This window comes from Pteropus alecto, unplaced genomic scaffold (assembly GCF_000325575.1).
Source record: "Pteropus alecto unplaced genomic scaffold, ASM32557v1 scaffold344, whole genome shotgun sequence".
Taxonomy (NCBI): domain Eukaryota; kingdom Metazoa; phylum Chordata; class Mammalia; order Chiroptera; family Pteropodidae; genus Pteropus; species Pteropus alecto.
In genome coordinates this window covers 234,666-256,633 of record NW_006434840.1, presented here as the reverse complement: position 1 = coordinate 256,633, position 21,968 = coordinate 234,666, and the positions used below count along the sequence as shown (strand labels likewise).

General features: G+C 36.0%; 1 protein-coding gene across 1 annotated transcript in view; it reads right to left on the bottom strand.

The window, feature by feature from the left end:
* The window catches only part of KLF8 (Kruppel like factor 8), a 238,893-nt gene that overhangs the window by 25,863 nt on the left and 191,062 nt on the right, over positions 1 to 21,968 (bottom strand). The window lies entirely within an intron of this gene.

The following is a 21,968-nucleotide window of genomic DNA, read 5'->3' as shown; positions in this document are numbered from 1 at the left end:
TTTTAACTCTTTTATATTTGTTGAGGCTATTTCTGTGTCCCAGTATGTGGTCGCTTTTTGAGACTATTCATGTGCATTAGAAAAGAATGTATAAGCAACTGTTTTGGAATGGAAGGCTCTGTAAATGTCAATTATGTCCAGGTGGTCTAATGTGTCATTTAAGGATGTCATTTCCTTATTGATTTTCTGTTTGGATGATCTGACCATATCTGACAGTGAGATATTCAGATCCCCTACTATGATAGTGTTTTGATCTGTTTCTCTGTTTAGTTCTGTTAGTAATTGCTTTACATATTTCACGTCTCCATGATTGGGAACATAGATATTAATAAGTGTTATATCTTCTTGGTGCATGATTCTCTTACCATTATGAAGGGTCCCTCAGTATCTTTACCTTTTTTTAGTTTGAAGTCCATTTCGTCTGATATTAGTACTGCTACTCCTGCTTTTCTCAGAATGTCATTTGCTTGAAATATCATTTTCTACTCTTTCACTTTGAGTCTATATTTGTCTTTGGAACTCTGGTGTGTCTCCTGGAGGTAGCATATGGTTGGGCTTTGTTTTTTGATCCATTCTGCAACTCTGACTTTTTCTTGGTTAGTTAAGTCCATTTACATTTAGGGTGGTTATTGAAATATGATGTCTTTTTATAGCCATTGTATCTTTTGATTTTTGGTAGCTCAATGTTTCCATTGCTTCCTTGTCCTTGTGTTTCTGTTTTCTTTATTTTGATTGGCTTTTGTGAGTTTTGCCTCTGGTTCTTGTTGTTTTTTGTTATATACTTCAGTTCTGAACTTTGGTACCATTACCAATATGAAAAGGATAGTTATGTATACACAGTCGTCCATTTTTTTCTGCACATGCTTTGTCTCCATTCCCCATTGCAAATTTGGATCTTTGAGTCCTCCCCTTTTCAGTCATTGTTATCTCAATTTGTCCCTACATATGCTGAACGTTCAATACTATCTTGTTATAACAATTCTCTTCTTATTATTTAAGCTTATAATGCCCTGTTCTAAGTAAGGGTAGCACTCTTCTGCTTCTATTTGCCTAATAGTCACTTTACTCCTAATTATGTTTTTTCGTTTTCAATTTTGTTTTAGGTGAACTAACCACTTTCAGTATTTCCTGTAGTGCAGGTCTCGTAGTGGAGAATTCCCTCAATTTTTGTACGTCTGGAAAGTTCTTAATTTCTCCTTCTTAGCTAAAGGAGAGCTTAGCTGGATATACTATTCTAGGCTGACAGTTCCTTTCACTTAATAGTTTACATATTTGATCCCATTCCTTTCTGGCTTGTAAGGTTTGCAAGCCAGAAGTCTGAGGATAACCTAATGGGTTTTCCCTTATAAATTACCATTTTCTTTTCTCTGGCTTCCCTGAGAATTCTGTCTTTGTCGTTGATTTTTGATAACTTTAATATAATATGTCTTGGTGAAGGCCTTTTTGGGTTAAGATAATTAAGTGTTCTGTTGACTTTTTGAATTCTAAGCTCCAGCTCATTCCTTAGATTTGTGAAATGCTCATTCACTATTTGTCTGAGAATGCTTTCTAGTTCCTGTTCCTTTTCCTCGCCTTCAGTAATACCCATTATTCTTATGTTTCCTCTCCTGATGGTATCAGTTTTTTTGTGTAATCTTTAGGGTTCTCTCTATATAGTATCATGTCATCGGCAAATAATGAGAGTTTTACTTCTTCCTTTACAATTTGTATTCTTTTTTATTTTTATTCTTTGTCTGAATGCTGTGGCTAGGACTTTCAATACTATGCTGAATAAAAGTGGTGAAAGTGGACATCCTTGTCTTGTTCCTCAGGAAAACGCTTTTAGCTTTTTACCTTTGAATATGATGTTAGCTGTGGGTTTGTCATATATTGCCTTTATTATGTTGAGGTATATTCCCTCTATTCTCACTTTGCTGATTGCTTGTATAATAAATGGAGGTTGGATTTTGTTAAATGTTTTTCTGCATTGTTATAATCATATTATTTTTACTCTTCATTTTGTTTAAGTAATGTATCACGTTAATTGATTTGTGGATATTATTTCAACCTTGCATCTCAGAAACAAATCTCACTTGATCATGGTGTATTAACATTTTTAATGTATTGCTGAATTTGGTTTGAAAATATTTGTTGAGGATTTTTGCATTTATGATTGTCATGGATATTGGCCTGTAATTTTCAGTTTTTGCAGTGTCTTGGTCTGGTTTCGGTATCAGGTTAATGCTGGTCATAAAATGAGTTTGGAAACTTTCCTTCCTCTTCAATTTTCTTTGAATAGTTTCAGAAGGTTAGTTATTAATTCTTCTTTTAATATTTGGTAAAATTCACCTATTATGCAATGATTTTTTTATTGAGAGTTTTTTAATTACCGATTTGTGTTTCTTCCAGATTTAGTCTTTGAATGTTATATGTTTCTAGTAATTTATCTATTTCTTTCAGATTGTCCAATTTGTTGCCATATAATTTGTTGTTCATAGTATGTTCTCATAATCCTTTGTATATCTGTGATATTGGTTGTCAATTCTCCTTTTACATATCTGTTTCTATTTGGTCTCTCTTTTTATCTTGAATTTAGCTAAAGGTTTATTAATTACATTTATCATTTAAAAGAAACAGCTCTTGGTTTCATTGATCTTTTGTATTGCCTTTTTCTGGTGTGTTATGTTATTTATTTCTGCTCTGATGTTTATTGTTTCCCTCCATCTACTAACTTTGGACTTTGTTCTTCTTTTTCGAGTTCCTTTAGGTGTAAGGCTAAATAGTTTATTTGAGATTTTTCTTGTTCCTAGAGCTAGGCCTGTATTACTATGAATTTCCCTCTTATGGCTGCTTTGACTGTTTCCATAGATTTTGGGTCACTGTGTTTTCATTTACTTTTGTTTTAAGGTATGTTTGGCTTTCTTCCTTTATCCTTGACTTTAATCCAGTCATTGTTTAGTACCACATGTTTTTAGTCTTCATGTATTTTGTGTGTTTTTTAGTATTTTTCTTGTAATGGATTTATAGTTTCATACCATTCTGATCAGAGAAGACGCTTGATATGGTTTCAATTTTCTTAAATTTACTAATACTTGTTTTGTGTTCTAATATATAGTCTATACTGAAAAATATTTCAGGTGCACTTAAAAAATGTTTAGTCTTCTGCTTTTAGTAAAATGTTAAAAAAAATTAACTCTATCTTGTCTAATGTGTCATTTAGGCCTCTGTTTCCTTGTTGATTTTCTTTCTGGACAACCTATCCATTGATGTCAATGGGGTGTTAGTGTCCCTTATTACTGTTGTAATACTCTCTATCTCCCCCTTTATGTCTGTCTATATTTGCTTCATACATTTAGGGTGCTATTTAATTGGATGTGTAGCTGTTACATAATCTCGTTGGACTGATCTCTTTAGCATTATAAAATTTCCTTCTTTGTCTCTTGTTAAAGCACTTGCTTTAAATTTTATTTTGTTTGGTATCAGTACTACTACCCCAGTTTTTTTTTTTCTCATTTCCAGTTCCATGAAATATCTTTTACCATACCCTTACTTTCAGTTTGTGTGTGTCTTTTGATCTGAAGTACATCTCTTGTAGGCAGCATATGTATGGGTCTAGTTTTTTTCTTAATCTATTCAGCCACCAATTCTCTCTTAATTGGAACATTTAATCCATTTACATTTAAAATAATTATTGATAGATATGTAGTTGTTGCCATATTATTAATGTTTTCTGATTGTTTTTGTAGTTCTCTGTTCCTTTTTTATTCTCTTGTTCTCTTCTTTTGTATGTTGATGATTCTCCAGAGTTGTGTTTGGATTCTTTTCTCTTCATTTTTTTTATGTAACTCTTGTAGATTTTTGGTTTGTGGTTACCATGTGTTTCACATATATGAAGCTATATTTATAGCAGTCTATTTTAAGTTGATGATTGCTTAAGTTTGCATACATTCTAAAATCACTACATTTTTTATTCACTCCCTCTACGTTTATGTTTGGTTCATTATTCTTTACTTCTATTGTATGTGTTTATGTGTATTCCTTTATTGCTGTAATTGCACATGATAGTCCTACTTTTGCTTTTTAATGTTTGCAGTAGCTGTATAGTTGGTTGATCCATGCTTTCACTACGTGTTTGCATTTGTCAGTGAGAATTTTTTTCTTTCCTATATTTTCTTATTCATATTTTGTCCTTTTCTACTTAGTCATTTTAACATTTCTTTTTCTAAAATAATTTACTTTTTAGTAACAGTTGACATACAGTGTTATATTAGTTTCAGGTGAACAACGTAGGAATTAGACGTTTACACAACTTATGAAATGATCATCCCAAAAAATCTAACACCCATCTGACACCATACATAGTTATTACAATATTATTGACTACATTCCCTATACTATACATTTACATGCCCATTTTATAATTACCAATTCTACTTCTTAATCCCTTACCCTTTTCATCACCCCCCAACTTCCCTCCCACCTGGCAACCATAAAAATGTTCTCTGTACCTATGAGTTTGTTTCTGTTTTGTTGTTGTTGTTGATTTCTTTTGTTCTTTAGATTCCACGTATAAGTGAAATTATATGGATTTGTCTTTTTCTGTCATATTCCACTCAGTACAATATCCTCTGGGTCCATCCATGTTGTGGCGAATAGCAAGATTTCATTCTTTTTTTTTTTTTGTGGCTGAATAATATTCTGTTGTATATATGTACTACTTCTTCTTTGTCCATTCATCTATTGATGGACACTTAGGTTGCTTCCATACTTTGGCTATTGCAAATAATTATGCAATAAACATATGGATGCATATGACCCTTTCAAATAGTGTTTTAGGTTTCTTCAGATAAATACCCAGACATGGGATTACTGGGTCCTTCTTTATCTCTTGTTATAACCTTTGTTTTAAAGTTTCTTTAGTCTGGTATGAGTATTGCTACCACATCTTTTCTTTTTTTTTTTTTTTAATTTCCATTTTCATGAAATGTTTTTTTTTTCCCATCTCTTTCAGTTTATGCATGTCTTTAGAACTGAACTGGGTCTCTTGTAAGCAGCATATGTAAGGGTCTTGTACAGTTGTGTAGGGGTTGACTCTAGAGAGCAGAATTCACTTTAGCATGGCTCTGGCACTTGCCAAGTCTGCCTTTCATGTATGTCTTTTGTACAGGTGTTTGGATGGTACTCTAGTGTTATATGAAGCTGGCCACCTAGTGTGGCCACTTGGGAGGGTCTCTGTTGCAGGCCAATTTCAGCCGCTGCCTATGCTCTACCCGGGGTCACTTGGTATGTGCTAAAATGTCATCTTCAGATGTTTGTCACTTCTGCTGGGCTTGGAGGTATATAGGAGAGGCTAAGCTATGATCCAAGGCTGGCTGCTGCTAGTGCCAGACTCGGGGCTACTTAGAAAGATATACGGCGGTGCCAAGGCTAGCAGCTGTTTGTTTGCAGTTGGTGAGCCTTTGAGAGATTTTAGGAAAGTCTGCAACATGAGCCGAGACAGGCCATTTGTACGAAAAAGCCACTAGAACTGGCTTGGGTGGAAAACATTTCGGAAATCACAAGGGAGGGATTAACAGTGATAGATAGGTTGATACAGACTCAGATATGGTGCAGCTTGGATGGGAAGATGACTCAACAAAGGAACAATGGCTTCTGCCAGCACTTCTGTCTGGGATAAAGCTGTCCCTCCAGCCCTTGTCCTGAAGCCAGACAATTCGATTCCTTCCCATATTTCTCTGGTGCCTTTTGAGTTGCTGCCCCAGTGCTGGAGCTCAGAGCGAGTGAGTCCATCATGGAGTAAGTCTTTGCACAGGCCCTTTAAGAGGAATACCTGGGACTCCAACAGCCCTCCATCTCATTCAGCCACAATCTCCATTGGTTTTCACATCCAGAAGTTATGAGGACTTCTCTTCCCAACAGTAGAACCCTGGGCTCTGGAGACTATTGTGGGTCTGCAAACTCTTGCTCCTTAGGGGGGAACTCCATAGCTGAGATAGCCCTCCCAATTTTTAAAACCAACAGCTGAGTGTGAAACCAGCCCATTTCATGTTTCTGCCTCTCTTACCAGTCATGAGATGGTTTCTTCTGTATGTCCTTAGAGGTAGAACTTCCATCCAGCTAGACTTCAGGTAATTTTCAATGATGGTTGTTCTGTAGTTTAGTTGTAATTTTGATATGGTCATGAGAGAAGGCAAGCACAGTATTTACATACTCCACCATCTTCCTTTAACATTACTTCTAATACTGGTTTAGCAGTGATGAACTACTTCTGCTTTTTCTTTTCTGGGAAATTTTATCTCCTTTTGATTCTAAATGATAGCTTTCATGGATAGAGTAATCTTTGTTGTAGGTCTTTGCTTTTCATCACATTTTTCATAAATATTTCAGGTCATTCCCTTCTGTCCTGCAAAATTTCTGTTAAAAAAAATAAGCTGGCAGTCTTATGGGAGCTCCCTTTTACATAACTCTTTTTCTCTTGAACATGTAAGACTCTATTTGTCTTCAACTTTTGGTGTTTTAATTATGATGTGTCTTGGTGTGAACCTCTAGATCCATCTTGTTTTACCTTGTTTGGAACTCTGTGCTTCCTGGAATTGTATGTCTGTTTCCTTCCCCAGGTTAAGAAAGTTTTTAGTCATTTTTTTCTTCAAATAGTCTTTCAATCCCTTTCTCTCTCTCTCTTCCTTCTGTGACCACTATAATGTAAATGTTTTCATGCTTGATGTTTTCTTACGGGTCCCTTAAACCATCTGAACTTTTTAAAAATCGTTTTCTTTTTACTGTTCCAATTGTGCGTCATCCAGATCGCTGATTCAATTCTCTGCTTCATCTAACCTGCTATTGATTCCCTGTATTGTATTCTTCATTTCAGTTATATATATTTTTTAAGTTCTGAAAGGTTCTTTTTAATTTCTTCCATCTCTTTGTTTAAGTTCTCACTGAGTTCATTTATTCTTCTCCCAGGTTCACTGAGCATCTTATAACCAGTGTTTTGGACTCTTTATCTGTTCCATTGTTCGTCTCCATTTCATTTATTTCTTCTTCTGGAGTTTTGTCTTGGTCTTTCATTTGGGACATGTTTCTTTTCTCTTCATTTTGGCTGACATTCTATGTTTGTTTGTTTGTTTATATTAGGTAGATCTGCTACATCTCCCAGTCTTGAAAGAGTGGCTTCATGTAGAAGGTGTCCTGTGGGGCCCAGTGGCATAGTCCTCCCTGGTCAAAGCCAGGTGCTCCTGGGGTATTCTCTCTGTGGGTCGTGTGTGCCCTTCTGTTGTAGCTGGACCTCAATTGCTGCTGGCATGTCAGTGGGTTACATTGACCCTCATGCTGACTGGCTGTAAGGGTTGGCCATGACTATAGTGGATGAGCTGTTGTATGGTGGTTGATCCCACAGAGTGGGAGTTGCTTTAGCAGGTATCTGGTATTAGCCAAGGCTTCCTTTCATGGTTGTGGAGCAGGATGGGTGGTGCTTGGTGCAGTCTGAGGCCAGATATTGTGTGTGTTGGGTCTGTATCCTCTCGGGAGGCGCTCTGATGCAGGCTAAGATCAGCTACCACTTGTGCTGGGCTGGGGGCCATGTGGTAGGGTTTACAATGTGATCTGCAGCCAGTTGCAACTTGTGCTGGGCATTGAGGCAGTTGAGAGAGGCTACATTGTGAGCTGTGGCCAGCTGCCACTTGTGCCTGGCTTGTGTCCACTTAGTTGGAGCTGTGTTACATGCCAAGACTGGGCACTGCTTATGCCAGGCTTGGGGCCACCTGATGGGAGTTACAGTGCAACTGGAGGCCAGTTGCCACTTGTTATGGGCTTGAGGCTGTTTGAAAGGAGCTACAATGAATGTCAAGGCTGGCTACTGCCTATGTAAGGTTTGTGCATTTTTAAGAGTGTTTGTAACATGTGACAAGGCTGTCTCCCATTAGTGTCGTGTTTGTGGACCTTTGAGAGATTCTGCTCCACAAGCCAAGGGTGGCCACCACTTACGTAGGGTTAGCAGGCTCTTGAGAGAATCTGCAGCACAAGCCTAGGGAAGCTACCACTCATATAAGGTTTGTGGACTTTAGAGAAAATCCACAGCATGAGCCGAGCCAGGGTCCTTGTGTAGAGGAGCCACTGGAAGAGGCTTCAGCTTGATGAGCTAATTGGACGGGATGGAGTCTCAGGGAATAAACAGGGCAGGGCAAGTGATGTTAGCAAGGGTAATGGAGAGCATACATTTTGCACCCACCTGTGGTGGGCCAGCTAGATGAGTGGAAAGAGAGCTCAACAAAGGAACAATGGCACTTGCCGGGACTTACGTCCCTTGAGAGAGCTGTCCCAATTCCTGATGCTACAGTACTTGCCTTGAAGTTAGTCCCTTTAGGTTTTCCACATATATCCCTGGTGCTTTTCAAGCTACTGACCATATGCTGGAGCTTAGAGTGAGTTTGTGAGCAAGTAAGTTTGAATGTGGGCCCTTTAAGAGCAAGACTTCAGTCTCTCGCAACTCTTTTCCTCTTTCAGATGCAATCCTCACTGGTTTTCATAGCCAGATATTATGTGGACTCCTCTTCTCAGCATTGGAATCCTGAACTTGGGAGCCCAGTGTGTGGCTGAGATCTCTCACTCCTCAGGGGGACCTCTGGGCCTATATCTACCTCCGGTTTCTTAACTGTCACACATGCCCAGTCTACATCTCTACCTTTCCTACTCACCTGGATGTGGCTTCTCCTTTATATCTTTCCTTATAGGAATTCTTTTCAGCTAGTCTTCAGGTGGTTCTCAGTGATATCCTAAAATTTAATTGTAATTTTAATGTGATTATGGGTGGAGGTGATCTCAGAGTTTACCTACTCCACCATTATGGTTCTGCTTTAATAACTTCTTGAAAGCATAACATCATATATTTCCTTCTGTGAAAAATACTTTCATGTGTATTGGTTGTAAGCGAATCTAGCCTGTATCAAAGATTTTCTGGCTTTCGAATTCTGAATTCTGCAAGCAAGCTTCCTCAACAAAACAACTACATTTGAAAACAGCTCTTAATGTTGACCTTACTGTTTCTTGCTTTATGGCCTGAAGACATAATAAGACAAGCATCCCATAGCTACACATTGTGAATAATTTTTGTGTACACTGAGAATTCTCATTTTAATGTGGTCAAAATATTTTTTTTTTTTTACAATTGAATGAGTTGTTTTTCAATTATAGTTGGCTTTCAATAATAGTTTCAGTTGTACAGCATAGTGATTAAAGCTTAAGTAATCACCCCACTAACTCTATTTCCCTTATTCCTCCTTACATATTTATTATAACATTGTTGACTATTTTCTTTATGCTACATTTTGTCTCCACAACTATTTTTGTTAATTATACATTTATATTTCTTAATCCCTTTGTCCTTTTTCATCATTCTCCCCAACCTCCCTCCCATCTAGTAGCCCTCAAAATATTCTCTGTATCTATGAGTTTGTTTCCGTTTTTGTTGTTATTGTTGCTTATTTTGTTCTTTAGATTCACATGTATGTGAAATCATATGGTATTGGTCTTTTTCCATCTGAATTACTTCATGCAGCACAATATTCTCTAGGATCATCAAGGCAATATCTTTTTCCATTCTCTTTCTTTTAGTCTGTGTGCACCTTTTAATCTGAAGGGAGTCTCTTGTAGGCAGCATATGTAGGAGTCTTGTCTCCTTATCCATTCAGCCACCTTATCTTTTGGTTGGAGCACTTAATTCTTTTCCATTTGAGGTACTTGTTTATAGCAATGCAGTTATTACCATTTTTTATTCATGATTTTGCTATACTTTTTATGTATGTATGTATGTATGTATGTATGCATGCATGTATGTATGTATGTATTTATTTTATTATGGTGACATTGGTTAACGAAATTCAATAAGTGGCAGCTGTACACTTTAACAGTAAGGCATATATAGGTTTATACTGTGTGTTCATCTCCCATAGTTAGATTTCTTTATTTCACCACATAATTGACCCTCTTTATTCTGTCTACCACCCACCTTGATTACCTTGAGGTTCATCCATGTTGTCACAAATGGCAGTATTTCATCTCTTCTTAAGGTTGAGTAATATTCCATTGTATATATGTACCACAGCTTCTTTAGCCAATCATCTATCATAGGATACTTCGGTTGCTTCCATGTCCTGGCCACTGTGAATAATGCTGCTATGAACATTGGTGTGCAAATATCTTTTCAGATATGAGTTTTCTAGTCTTTGGGGTAAATACCCAGTAGAGAGATTGCTGGATCGTATGGTAGATCAATTCTTAGTTTTCTGAGGAACCTCCATACTGTTTTCCATAGTGGCTGTACCAATTTTCAGTCCCACCAGCAGTGTATGAGGCTTCCTTTTTCTCTGCATCCTAACCAACAGTTGTTATTACTTGTCCTGTTGATTATAGCTATTCTAACAGGTGTGAGATGGTATCTCATTGTGGTTTTGATTTGCATTTCCCTAATAGCTAGCAATGTTGAGCATCTTTTCAAATATTTGTCGGCCATTTGTACGTTCTCTAGGGAGAAGTGTCTGTTCAGGCCCTCTGCCCATTTTCTGATTGGATCATTTGTTTTTTTGTTGTTATTAAGTCTTATGAGTTCTTTGTATATTTTTGATATTAGGCCCTTATCGGAGGGATTGCTTGCAAATATAATTTCCTATTTGGATGGTTTTCTCTTTACCTTGTTGATGATTTCTTTTGCTGAACAGAAGCTTTTTAGTTTGATGTTGTCCCATTCATTTATTTTTCCTTTGACTTCCCTTGCCTTTGGGGTCAAATTCATAAAATCCTCTTTAAGTCCAAGGCCATTGAGTTCAGTTCCTATGTTTTCTTCTATGCATTTTATTGTTTCAGGTCTTATATTCAGGTCCTTAATCCATTTTGAGTTAATTTTGGTGTGTGGTGATAGACAACAGTCTAGTTTCATTTTTTTGCAGATGGCTTTCCAGATTTCTCAGCACCATTTATTAAAGAGGTTTTCCTTTCTCCACTCTGTGTTTTTGTCATTTTTGTCAAAAATTATTTGCCCATATAAATATGGGCTTACTTCTGGACTGTTGATTCTGTTCCACTGGTCCGTGTGTCTGTTTTTCTGCCAATACCACACTATTTTGATTACTGTCACTTTTTAGTAGAATTTGAAGTCAGGCAGAGTGATGCCTCCAGCCTCAATCTTTTAAAAATAATTTTAATAAGAATTCTGATATACAGTCTGATTTCTTTCATATTTGAGAATAACTATCACTGTGGCTTAAGAAAACACTATCTGCCTTACCTTTTCCTTGCACATAACATACTTTGCTTGAAGGTTATGAGGAAGACATAATGTAAGGAGTGAGTGAGTTTTCAGCCCTAGAGTTTTGATGATTTTAAAAGAATCCTCACCAAGATAACTCATCCTGGCTTCCTATTCCACCTTTTATTGAATATAATTATCACAGCTTTGGAAGCTCATCTGAGAATTGGTTTTAAGCTGTAACATCAGATTTTTCATGTTAAATAACCTTTATTCATCATCTTGGTGATATATCAAGAAGTAAATTTGATTAGAATTCTGGACATTTGAGGAGAAGGACTGTGGAAATTAAAACTTCTCTCCAAACCACACCTAGGTTTCTGTATTTTTTCATACCCAGCATTTTTCATGGACTCAAAAATCATAGAACGCTGCACCCTAAAAATTTTAAATAGCAAATTAAACATGAATAAAAGTACCTAGAACTATCACTTCTAGAAAGAAACCTGGAGAAAATGTGGTAAATTTTACAAATATTTAAGGTCTTGAGCATTTAACGAAGATAGGCAGAAAGGCCCTGGGAGATTAAGGTCAAGGGGAATCAACTGTTTAAAATAGCTCTGATTTAGAGCTTGCAAGTAGAAAGGCAAGACTCAAAAGAAAATGAAATAACGAAGTACTCCTACAGCACACTAGGTTAAAAGAAGATGAAGGAGTATTGTCATGGTAATAAGATAAAGGGCAGGTTTTTCTCTTTCCCAAAAAGAAAGAGAAAAGCTGCTTTTGTACGCAGGTCTCTTCTAGCTTTGCTCTAAATTTAAACTAATCATTTTCATTCCTGAGTGCACATGTGTGTACATACACACATATATGAACACATTCATTGTTTAAGATAAAATTTAGTTTAACCCTCTGAAACTCTAATCCTTCTCCAATAACACATCAGGTGTTTGGGTATTAGAAAAAGGAGAGGTGAATGGAGTTGGATATTATTAGAAAGCTAGACCTAATCTAAACCTAGAAGGACTTAAAATCTTACATCTAAACCATCTCAATAGCATCAGAAAATAGAGTACTATAAAACAAAATAATTCATCAATTTGTATAAACTAATGAACTAGGCAAGCCTAAGAGACTGAGAGAAAGTATTAAGCATGATAGCAGCCATATCTAGGCAGAATGAAGTCAGAAATGTACACATGTATGTATATATGTATGTATGTATGCATGCATGTAAATGTGTACATATATTCATTCAATAGATATCTGATTAGTATGTAACCTGAATATATAGAAACAGTATTACCTAGCATGAAACTATGGAAAATATGAAAAATAATAAGACGAAACACTTTGTCTTCTTCAAGGCATCTAAGATTGTTTTTGGGTGGTGCATAGATAATTCATTTTATTTAAATTGTTATATATATTTGTTATATACCAAAAAAAATACATATGTAATATATTGTAGTAGGCTGAATGGGGTTTCCCAAAAAGATATGTCCACATCCTAATCTTCAGAACCCATAAATGTTACCTTATTTGCAAATTTAATTAAGCTAAGGTTTATGAGGTGATTATCCTAGATTATTTGAGTAGGCCCTAAATTCAATGAAAAGTGTCCTTAAAAAAGGAACAACACAGAGACAAAGAGAAGAAAGTCATGTAAAGACCAGGCAGATATTGAAGTGTTGATGCCATAAGCCAAAGAACACCCACATTTACCAGAAAGTGGAAGAGGCAAGTAACAGATTCTCCCCTAGAGCCTCAGGAGGGATTGTGGCACTGACAACACTTCGACTTTAGACTTCTGGCCTCTAGAACTGTGAGAGAATATTCTGCTGTTTTAAGCCACCCAACCTGTGGTAATTTGTTACAATAACCCTAGGAAAATAATGCTCCACATCAAACCAAGAATTCTCCAGATTGCTTGGGAGAAAACTAATATAGGTATTTATTTTTAGCTGAGCTAATTTTTAAATAGTAAGTAAATAATATCGGTGATAAGGAGTGACGTCAAAAGCATGGTGGCGTGAGGGATCTCCCCTGATCTTTCTTGAAATTGCAACAAGATTGAACACCTACAATCCAACAAATAACATCCAACCTGCACACAAGCATGTCTGAGAGATATGCACATCAGAGCATCTGAAGGTGGGCCAATCATGCAAGTCAGAGAAGTGTAAAGAGAGAAAGAAACAAAGATAAGCACTGTGGAACGCAGCCCAGAGCTCCCTGCAAGTTGAGGGAAAGGAGGAAATTAAGCAAGGATTTTGGCTCTCTGAAGCCCCAGAGTCCTGTTTGAGTGATCAACATATTACACACAGCAGAGCCCAGTGATCAGGGCAGAGACCAAGCTAAGAGGGACAACAGCTGTGTCTTAGCAACCTCCATTGCCAGGAAAAAAGCTGAGTCATGGAGACTGGCCACCTCCCTCCACCATCCTAGAGTGAGCCCTCTACCTCCTACTGTACCCTCCCATAAGTAGCACCTAGTCCCAGGAGAATTTGTGCAACCAGAAATGAGACATACACTGCAGCCAGTCCCAGTGATGGGCAGAGATATAGAGGGTCAGCATTATTGGAAAGAAAACAGCCACATACCACTGTCTTCACCCAATCCACCCCACCACCACCCAGTCAAGCTGGCTCTGAAGGAAGCAGCCCAACATTGCATCTGACTGTTGGGACAGTACAGGGACTTCAGGGCCTTTTCAGAGGCTTGGACCCCCAATACCCTTCACATTATCCCATGGGGTTGGAACCCTGGGACTGATGCAACCTGGTCACAGAGGAGACTCACACCTCCCCAGAGAATAAAGGACATTCTTTTTTTTAAATTTTATTTTCTTAGTTTCAAGTACACAGTACATTTGTTAGACATTTATATAGTTTATAAAACGATCCCCCTAATTGCTCCTTCTCTCCTCTGGTTTTCCACTGAGCCAATATATTAATGCCAACTGCATTCTCTATGCTGTGCTCCGCATCCCCGTGACCAAATGCTATTTTAAAGCCCAATCATTAAGGTTAAGAGGGTTTGTTACTGACACTACTTCACATAACTCACTCTGAGGCTGTTACAGAGCCATATAGGCAGTTGTCATTTTAAGTATGCCTATCTGTGATGCGCTCTTGTCCATTTAGATTCTGCATACAAGCGAAATTGTTGGTGGGATTGCAAATTGGTACAGTCGCTATGGAAAACACTCTGGAAGTTTCTCAAAAAATTTAAAATGGATATATCTTTTGACCCAGCAATTGTACTTCTGGGTATTTATCCAAAAAAAACCCCAAAACAATAATTCGTAAAGATCTATGCACCCCGATATTCATGGCAGCACAATTTACAATAGCCAAGATATGGAAGCAACCTAAATGCCCATCGACGGACTACTGGATAAAGAAGTTATGGTTCATATATATAGAATGCAATATTACTCAGCCATTAAAAAAATGAAGTCCTACCATTTGCTATGACATGAATGGACCTAGAGGTTATTATGCTGAGTGAAATAAGATAACGGGCATTCTTAACTTCAAAGCAGAGATCCAGCAGGCTTGGGCAGTTCTGGAGGATTGGGCGCCACCTACTGGAAATCAAAAAGAAAAACCTCTTCTTATCAACCTGCTAAAGAGAGTTCACTACAAAATAAATTTTCTTTCTTTTTTTTTTTTTTTAAAAAAAGCAGAGTACATTCCCATTAATACTTAGGTGAAGAAATAGTCCATCAAACACCATGAGCAATCAAACTGACAAGGTAGCTCAGAAAAAAAAAACTGTGCAGAAATTAGCTTAATGATATAGAAATATATGATATAAATGAGAGAGAATTCAAGTTGCACTTCAGAAAAACCTCAACGAGATGCAAGAAAATTCTGATCGACAGTTCAAAGAACTATGAAACAAAATCAACAAATAACAGGGATAATTTACCAAGGAGATTGAAACTCTAAAAAAAAATAAAAATAAAAAACCACAACAAATAGAACTCTTTGGATGAAAAACTCATTAAAAGAGATGACTAATGGACTGGCAAGCTTAGGAAATAGAGCTGACCAGATAGAGGAAAGAATTAGTGATATCAAAGACAGAAATCTGGAAATGATGCAGATGGAAGAAGAGAGAGACTTTGGAGTGACAAAAGAAAGAAAGAACTCTACAAGAAATATCTGACACCACCAGAAAGAGCAATATAAGAATAAATGGGCATAAGAGGAGGAGAAGGGAGGTATAAGGGAACAGAGAGCATATTCAAATAGTCAACAAGAAGTTCCCAAAGCTATGGAAACAACTGGATACTTGAATCTAAGAAGCAAACAAAATGCCTAATTATCTTAACACAAAAAGGCCTTCTTCTAGACATATTATATCAAAATTGTCAAAAATAAATAACAAAGAAAGAATTCTCAAAGCATCCAGGAAAAAGCAGACAATACCTTATAAAGGAAAACCCATTAGATCATCATTGGACTTTTCAGCACAAACCTTACAAGTTGGAGAGAGTGGAACCAAATGTTCAAACTATTGAAATAAAGAAAGTACCAGCCAAAAATAATATATCCACCAAAGTTCTCCTTTAGATATGATGAAGAATAAAGACATTTTCAGACATACGAAAGCTTAGGGAAAGTCCTGCATTACAGGAAATACTGAAGAGGGTCATTCTACCTGAAACGAAACAATAAAAAAATATATAATTATGAGCAAAATGACTAAAAGGCAGACATAAACAGAAAAGTATAACCCTTATTAAGAACAAGGTTTTATATATATACCTTTCCTTTACATATACTTAATGGTAACCGCACACAAAAAAATCTAGAACTGAGACACATAACATAAAACAAGAGAAAACAGAGATAAAAATCATAGAACACTACTAAATGAAAATAACAGAAGAAAAAGGACAAAGAAAAAATAAAGACACCAAACTACCAGAAAACAAAATATAACATCGCTGTAGGAAACCCTCGTATTTCAATAATCACTCTAAATGTAAACGTACTGAACACACCAATAAAAAGCCATAGAGTAGCAAATTGGATCAAAAACCAAAACCCAAACATACGTTGCCTTCAAGAGTCACATCTCAGCTGCAAGGACAAATACAGACTCAAACCAAAAGAGTGGAAAATAATACTCTAACCAAATGGAATCCAGAGAAAAGTGGGTGTAGCTTATATCTGATGAAATAGACTTAAAGATATAAAAGGTTCAAGAAGAGAAAATGATGGGCACTTCAAAATGATAAAGGGACCATAGATCAAGAAGACATAACACTCATCAATATTTATGCTCCCATTCATGGAGCACCAAAATATATAAAGCAACCACTAACAGAACTAAGGGGAGAAATTGATAAAAACACAATTATAATAGGGGACATAAATATCTCACTGTTACTATTGATAGATCATCCAAACCAAAGATCGATAAGGAAATATCAACCTTAGGTGGCACATTAGACCAGTTGGACATAATTGACATTTACAGAGCCTTTCATCCCCAAACATCAGATTATACACTCTTCTCTAGAGCACATGGAACATTCTCAAGGATAGATCATAATTTGGGACACAAAACTAGCCTCAACAAACTTAAGAGGATTGAAAGCATACCCGGCATATTTTCTGATCATAAAGCTTTGAAATTGGAGTACAACTGCAAAAAGAAAGCAGGAAGAACCACAAATATGTGGAGATTAAACAACATGCTACTGAAGAATGACTGAGTCAGAAAAGAAATCAGAGGAGAGATCAAGAAACACATGGAAACAAATGAGGATGAAAGTACAACGTATCGGAACTTTTGGAACACAGCAAAAGCAGTAATAAGAGGAAAGTTCATATCATTACAGGCCTATCTTAAGAAACAAGAACAAGCCCAAATAAACAACTTAACATTACATCACAAGAATTATGAAAAAAAGAACAAATGAAGTCCAAAGTCAGCAGAATGAAAGAAATAAAAATTAGAGCAGAATTAAATGAAATTGAGAACAAAAAGACAATAGAAAAAATTAATGCAACAAAGAGCTGGTACTTTGAGAAGGCTAATAAAACTGACAGAGTCCTGGCTAGACTCACTAAGGAAAAAAGAGAAAGGACACAAATAAAATCAGAAAAGAAAGAGAAGTTACAACAGATACCACCAAAATACAAAGGATCATACAAGAATACTATGAAAAATTATAAACTACCAAATTGAATAACCTAGAAAAAATGGACAAGTTCTTAGAAATATACAACCTTCCTAGACTGAATCAAGAAGAACTGGAAAATCTAAATAGATCTATCAACAGTATGGAAATCGAAACAATTATCAAAAAGCTCCCCAAAAGTAAAAGTCCAAGACCAGATGCCTTCACTAGGAGATTCTACCAAACATTCAAATAAGATTTAATATCTATTCTTCTCCAATGTTTCTAAAAAACTGAAGAAGAGGTAATACTTCTTAACTTATTTTATGAGGCTGAAATTATCCGGATGCCAAAACCGGGTAAAGAAAACTCAGAAAAAAAAAAAAAAAAAGAAAACTATAGACCACTCATATATAACAAGCCTACAGCTAACATCCTACTCAGTGGGGAATGAATGGTTGAAAGCTTTTCCTCTAAGATCAAGAACAAGACAAGTGTACCCACTCTCATCACTCCTATTTAACACAGTACTAGAAGTCCTAGCCAGAGCAATCAGGAAAGAAAAAGAAATAAACATCCAAATCAGAAAGGAAGAAACAAAATTATCTTTGATTGCAGATGACATGATTCTTTATATAGAAAATCCTAAAGACTCTACTAAAGGACTATTAAAAGTAATAAACAAGTATAGTAAAATTTCAGGACACAAAATCAATGTACAAAAATCCATAGCATTTCTATACTCTAACAATGAATTTTCAGAGAAAGAAGAGAAAAAAGAAATAATTCTCTTTGCAATTGCAACAAAAAGATTAAAATATGAAGGAATAAACCTAATAAAGTATGTGAAGGACCTATATACTGAAAACTGTAAGACATTATTGAAAGAAATTGAAGAAGACACAAAGAAATGGAAAGATATTCTGTGTTCAAGGATTAGAAGAATCAACACACTTAAAAAGATCTTATTACCTAAAGCATTATACAGGTTTAATGCAATCCCTCCCAAATCACAACAGCATTCTTTAAAGAAATAGAACAAAAAATCATCAGATGTATGGAAGCACAAAAGATTCCAAATTGCCAAAGCAATACAGAGAAGAACAAGTCCAGAGGTATCACTCTGTCTGACTTCAAATTATACTACAAAGTGAAAATAATCAAAACAACAGAAACACAGACTCACAGACTAATGGAACAGAACTGAGAGTCCAGAAATAAACTCCCATATACATATGGGCAATAGTTTTTGACAAAGGAGCTAACAACATACAATGGAGAAAGGAAAGCCTCTTCAATAAATGGTGCTGGGAAATCTGGAAAGCCACATGCAAAAGAATGAAACTAGACTGCTTTCTATCACCGTACACCAAAATTAATGCAAAATGAATCAAAAATCTAAATATAAGACCTGAAACAATAAATTGCATAGAGGAAAACATAGGTACTAAACTCATGGACCTTGGATTTAGAGAGGATTTTATGAATTTGACATCAAAGGCAAAGGAAGTCAAAGTAAAAATAAATGAATGGGACTATATGAAACTGAAAAAATTCTACATAGCAAAAGAAACCTTTGACAAGACAGAGGTAACTATCTGAATAGGAGAATATATTTACAAACAACGCCTCTGATAAGGGGCTAATATCCAAATATACAAAGGATTCTTACAACTCAACAATAAAATAAACATACAATCCAGTTAAATAATGAGCAGAGGACCTGAACAGACACTTCTCCCAAGAAGACACAAACAGCCCACAGACATGAACAGATGCTCAACTTCCCTAGCTATTGGGGAAATTCAAATCAAAACCACAATGAGATACCAACTCATACCTGCTAGAATGGCTATCATCAACAGGACAAGTAATAACAAATGTTGGAGAGGATATGGAGAAAAAGGAAACCTCATATACTGCTGGTGGGACTGCTAATTGGTACAGCCACTATGGAGAAAACAGTATAGAGGTTCCTTAAAAAACTAAGAATAAAATTACCATATGACCCAGCAATCCCCATTCTGGGTATTTACCCCGAAATTTTGAAAACATTTATCTGCAGAGATATATGCACCCTGATGTTCATAGTAGCATTATTCACAGTGGCCAGGACATGGAAGCAACTGAAGTGTCCTATGATAGATGACTGGATAAAGATGTGGAACTTATATACAATGGAATATTACTCAGCCATAAGGAAAGATGAAATACTGCCATCTGCGACAACATGGATGGATCTTGAGATTATCATGGCGAGTGAAATAAGTCATACAAAAAAGTTGAGAACCATATGATTTCTTTCATATGTGGGATATAAAACTGAAAAACAACAAACTAACATGACAGAGACTCATGGACATAGATTAGTTGTTACTAGAGGGAACGGGACAGGGCGAGGTAGATGGGGTAAAAGGGTCAAATATTTGGTGACAGAAGGAAATTTACCTTTGGGTGGTGAACACACCAATGATGTATTATTGAATTGTACATTTGAACCCTCTTTGATTTTATTAACTAATGTCACCTCAATAATTTTAATAAAAATATTGACTATAAAGATATGGTAAAATTTGTGAAGGTGGTACTTAAATAACTGAATTTTGGGAGACAATAAGAGAACAGTATTAAGCAGAGCCACATGAGTGACTAATACAAATTATTTAGTATTCCAGGAGTTCAAGTGCACTAGAGATTATTGAAGGTTGGGGTTATCAGTGAAATTATTATAAAAGAAATGGAATTGGAATTTGGGCTCTATGGAAAATGTGGGATTTGGTAAAGTAGATGGGCTGATTGAAGCTCATTCCAGGCAGAAAGAACAGTGTGGGAAAGGTATCACTAAGAACTTTTCAGAAATGTATGATCTAATTAGATAACATTGCAGAAATATTGTTAATTTTCTTGAGTGTAATAGTGTTGATGTTGCTTATGTAAGAGAATTTCACTATCTGTAGGTGATGCATGCTGAATTATTTATGTTTGCAGTTTCCTGATGAAAATTACTTTCAAAAGGGGGGGGAGCGAAAGAGAGAGAATATGAGAATATATTAAACTTTGTGAGAATATTAAGAATATTAAATTGAGGGAGATATATATAGTAGAACATAAACACTAAAGCTGCGCATATATTTTGTCTATGAAATTGTACTTTTAGGAAATAACTTTCTAGTTATTTAGTAATCACTAGAAACTGGAAACAAATGGTAACTGACAACCAAGTGCTCATTTGATATATGGTATGGCGATGTAGGAATTCAAAGGGGAAGAAGCATGCATGTATTGAGCTAGAAAACCACCCACCAATCCTACCTCATGACTTAAATAATATAATAAACCGAAACAGGAGGCTTTTGCTAACTAAGATGTTGCCAGCATTGTATTGTTTTTGAACACAAGCTCTGGACCTTTGTGCACTGTAACATAGCCAGTGTTCTCTGGCCATGTACCACAAGCACCTTTGTTTTGCTAAAACCAAGGCAAGAAACAAAAAACTGCACAGATCATCTACTATCCAGAATTTCTACACACTGAACCAATTTCAATGTGCTTTCAAATTCTGGAATCTTAGTATACTTAAACAACACATGGAAAGACATTTTTGGAACTGTATTTAGGTGCCCTGAGATTTAAAAATAATGTAACAATGCATGCTTCACAATATTTCACTGAGTATTTTTTATTACAAGTCCAATAGATTTTTATCTAACACATGTACTCAGCTTCTTCTTAGTCACACTTAGTCACTGTGACTAAGGACCAGTAACCAGATGTTTTGCAATAATTAGTAAGTTTTGATGTGCTGATTGTCCCTAAAGGGCAACAGCTACAAATAGGTTAAACAAGATCTTAAATTGGGTTTAATATCATTAAAACTGTGCAAAAGCATCTCATACATATGCGTATGTAACTTAAACAAATTCAATTGTATACTAAAATCAAAACATTTAATAATTAAAAATATTTTTTTATAAAATATTACTCCTAAATGTAAACCAGACACCTTATCTGGTGACTTAAGTAAAGAAATATATCGATACTGGATATACAAAACTGTATACTCAATGTTATAGGCAATTTAATAGATTTTCAAGTGTAATTATGACTTTATTTGGGTTTCACTTATGCAATGACTTTAGAACTCAACCCTGAGCAAAATGGGACTTCCACATCTAACACAGAGTGCTTGGTTGTAAAAAACATAATCTGTTTTGAATCCTTCTGGGAGTGTGCAAGTTCACAAATTTCTTATTTATAAAATTGGAAGATTGAGAATACCTATCTGTGATGGTTAATTTTATACATCAACTTGGCTGGGACACAAACATTCTGAATGTTTTGGTGAAGGTGTATTTTTTGTTGAGATTAACATTTAAAATATTGGACTTTGAGTAAAGCATATTACCCTCCATAATGTAGGTTGGCTTTATTCAATCACTTGAAGACCTTAATAGGTAAAGGCTGACCTTCTTCAAGCAAGAAAGAATTCTTCCAGCAGCGTAGACTGCCCTTGGACTCAAACTGCAACTTTTTCTTGGCGCTGCAGCCTGCCAGCCTGTTCTATTAGATTTTGTATTCACCAGGATTCCACAATTATGTGAACCAACT